The sequence below is a fragment of the Miscanthus floridulus genome, chromosome 2 (assembly GCF_019320115.1).
Source record: "Miscanthus floridulus cultivar M001 chromosome 2, ASM1932011v1, whole genome shotgun sequence".
NCBI lineage: Eukaryota > Viridiplantae > Streptophyta > Magnoliopsida > Poales > Poaceae > Miscanthus > Miscanthus floridulus.
In genome coordinates this window covers 80275782-80279605 of record NC_089581.1, presented here as the reverse complement: position 1 = coordinate 80279605, position 3824 = coordinate 80275782, and the positions used below count along the sequence as shown (strand labels likewise).

The following is a 3824-nucleotide window of genomic DNA, read 5'->3' as shown; positions in this document are numbered from 1 at the left end:
GATTGTGATACGTTGTGTGTTGTCCCATTGTCTCAGGAGCCCTGCCCTCCTTTATATAGTCAGGAGGCCAGAGTCCTAGTCGGTTTACAATGAGATTTCCTAATAGGATTACCTAATAGTTCTACTACTAAGATTATCTGGGAAGAATCCTAGTTGGACTAGATCTTCTCTCTCCCTTGCGGGGTATCCTGTGGGTCCCGCATCGACAGTACCACATATCCTTGATACCTGGGTCTTTTGGGTCAGCATTTTGGATAGATGCTGCAGCGCTTAACATGAAGTAATTGTTAAACATATTTAAAGACTATATGCAATGTGATAAAATGGAACTTTTTAGCAACAGATAGGGGGCTGGAGTATGGGGTTGAGTACTCTAGTGCCTCTCCATAAGGACTTTATCCTGAAGCGGCAACCTAGGAGGGACCGTACAACCCCGAGTGTCAAATGGCTCTAACTTTAACCTATTATCTAGTTTGTACTAGCTCGTCTGTAGCTCCAGTAAGGGGTAAGAGGGTATCTTTCCTTTTTCTGTTAGGGTGTGCACCGTGCTGCGATGCCCACGTGTGCCATTCCTTTGTAGCTACGATCTGTTAGTGCAACTAGCTAAGGGTTTCATAGTAAAACTCTGCCACACTTCCTGGGAAGAGGTGTAGTGGGTCTCGCGAACCCTGGCATTGGGAATCACGGCTCGGTGGGTAAAGATGTACAATTTCTGTAGAAATAATTAACCTGTTATAACAGCCGTGCTCACGGATACGAGGGGTCTGGATCCTTCAAGATTAGTGGTTACTATGGATGGTGGATGGTTGGGAATTGAGATAAACTTGACTATACTTTAATATCATTTGGGAATTGGGATTGTTCATTAAAGTAGTGATTCAGGATGCTAAAATTTGATTAACTAAAATTGCGAACCACAGTAAAATAGTGTCAAGCCTTTTCGAGCCTCATAGATCCCTTTGTTATACTTGCTAAGCATGGTGAGCTTACACTTGCTTTACATCCAATGAAAATCCCGGATGGGTAACAGATAATGGATATGAAGAGTTTCCGGAGGATGTCCAGGACTACTAGGAAAACGTTCACCAATTGGAGTCCCTGTGGCAGTTGGGCTAGCTTTTCCGCTGTGTTTGTAATAATATTGCCTTCGAGCAAACTTTGTATTTAACTTTATGATGAGATATGCGATGTAATAAGTACTTTACTTTGATACCACTGCAATTTGTGATATATGTGTGTGTTTGGACATCCTGGGCGCACATATATGAGTACTTGGTTTTGCTTTGCAAAATTGGGTGCGACAGAGGTACCCAATAATAATGATGCTTTCAGTAAGATAAAATTTAAGATACCTCCTTTTGATGGTAAATATGATCCTGATGCATATATTACTTGGGAAATTGTTGTTGATCAAAAGTTTGCATGTCATGAATTTTCTGAGAATACACGTGTTAGGGCTGCTACTAGTGAGTTTACTGATTTTGCTACTGTTTGGTGGTTAGAGTATGGCAAGAAAAATCCTAATAACATACCACGAACTTGGAATGCTTTGAAATGAATCATGAGGGCTAGATTTGTTCCTTCTTACTATGCACGTGATTTGTTAAATAAATTGCAACAACTAAGACAGGGTGCTAAAAGTGTAGAAGAATATTATCAAGAATTGCAAATGGGTATGTTGGGTTGTAATTTAGATGAGGATGAGGAACCTGCTATGGCAAGATTTTTGGGTGGGTTAAATCGTGAAATCCGGGACATCCTTGATTATAAAGAATACACTAATGTAACCCGTTTGTTTCATCTTGCTTGTAAAGCTGAAAGGGAAGTGCAGGGGCGACGTGCCAGTGCCAAGAATAATATTTTTGTAGGGAAAACTAATTCATGGCAGCCCCGCACGACTACTACTCCAACCACACGTGCTCCTATGCCAACATCCAGCGACAAACCTCGTGCTACTTCCGCAAATTCAGTGGCGAAGACGACCCAGAAGCCTGCTGCGAGTGCTCATCCATGGCATCTACAGGTAGAACAAGAGATGTTCAGTGTCACCAGTGCAAGGGATATGGACATGTGATGCGTGACTGTCCAAGCAAGCGTGTTATGGTCGTCAAAGATGATGGTGAGTATTCCTCTGCTAGTGATTTTGATGAAGATACACTTGCTTTGCTTGCTGCTGACCATGTAGGAAGTGAGGAACAACCAGAAGAGTAGATTGGAGCAGAGGATGCAGATCATTATGAGAGCCTCATTGTGCAGTGTGTGCTTAGCGCACAAATGGAGAAGGCGGAGCCAAATCAGCGGCATACACTTTTCCAAACAAAGTGTGTCATTAAAGAGCGTTCGTGCCGTTTGATAATTGATGGAGGTAGCTGCAACAACTTGGCTAGCAGCAATATGGTAGAGAAGCTTGCACTTACAACCAAACCGCACCCACATCCATATCACATTCGATGGCTCAACAATAGTGGTAAGGTTAAGGTAACGAGATTGGTACGAATTCATTTTGCTATTGGATCATATCATGATGTTGTTGACTGTGATGTTGTGCCTATGGAAGCTTGTCATATTCTGCTAGGTAGACCATGGCAATTTGATATAGATTGTATGCATCATGGTAGATCAAATATGTATTCTCTCATACACCATGATAAGAAAATTGTTTTGCTCCCTATGTCTCCTAAAAACATTGTGCGTGATGATGTTGCTAAAGCTAAGAAAACTAAATCTGACATCGATAAAAATGTCAAATCTGTTAGTAGTAACAAAGATGAGATAAGATTGAAAGGACATTGCTTGCTTGCTACTAAATCTGATATTAATGAATTGGTTGCTCCACTTCTATTGCCTATGCTTTGGTATGCAAGGGTGCTTTGATTTCAGTTCACGATATGCAGCATTCTTTGCCCCCTGCTGTTGCTAACAATTTGCAGGAGTTTTCGGATGTTTTTCCAAGTGAGATACCAGCGGGGCTGCCACCAATACGAGGGATTGAGCACCAAATTGATCTTATTTCTGGTGCATCTTTGCCAAACCGTGCGCCATACAGGACTAATCTGGAAGAAACGAAGGAAATTCAACGACAAGTGCAAGAACTACTCGACAAAGGTTATGTGCGTGAGTCCCTTAGTCCTTGTGCTGTTCCTATCATTTTAGTGCCTAAGAAAGATGGAACATGGCGTATGTGTGTTGATTGTAGAGCTATTAATAATATCACCATTCGATATCGACACCCTATTCCATGATTAGATGATATGCTTGATGAACTGAGTGGTGCTAATGTGTTTTCCAAAGTTGATTTGTGAAGTGGGTACCACCAGATTCGTATGAAATTGGGAGATGAATGGAAAACTGCTTTCAAAACTAAATTTGGTTTATATGAGTGGTTAGTCATGCCTTTTGGGTTAACTAATGCACCTAGTACCTTCATGAGGTTAATGAATGAGGTTCTGCGTGCTTTCATTGGAAAATTTGTTGTAGTCTACTTTGATGATATATTGATTTATAGCAAATCTATGGATGAACATCTTGATCACTTACGTGTTGTTTTTAATGCTTTACGAGATGCACGTTTATTTGGTAACCTTGAGAAGTGCACCTTTTGCACCGATCGAGTGTCTTTTCTTGGCTATGTTGTGACTCCACAGGGAATTGAGGTTGATCAAGCCAAGGTAGAAGCTATACAGGGATGGCCTGTACCAAAGACTATCACACAAGTGCGGAGTTTCCTAGGACTTGCTGGTTTCTATCGCCGATTTGTGAAGGACTTCAATACCATTGCTGCACCTTTGAATGAGCTTACAAAGAAGGGAGTGCCTTTTAGTTGG

The 3824-nt window shown here is 41.4% G+C and overlaps 1 pseudogene; it reads left to right on the top strand.

Annotated features, from left to right (window-relative positions):
* The first annotated feature begins 2010 nt into the window (after positions 1 to 2010).
* On the top strand, positions 2011 to 2574 carry LOC136540931 (uncharacterized; annotated as a pseudogene).
* Positions 2575 to 3824: the final 1250 nt, after the last annotated feature.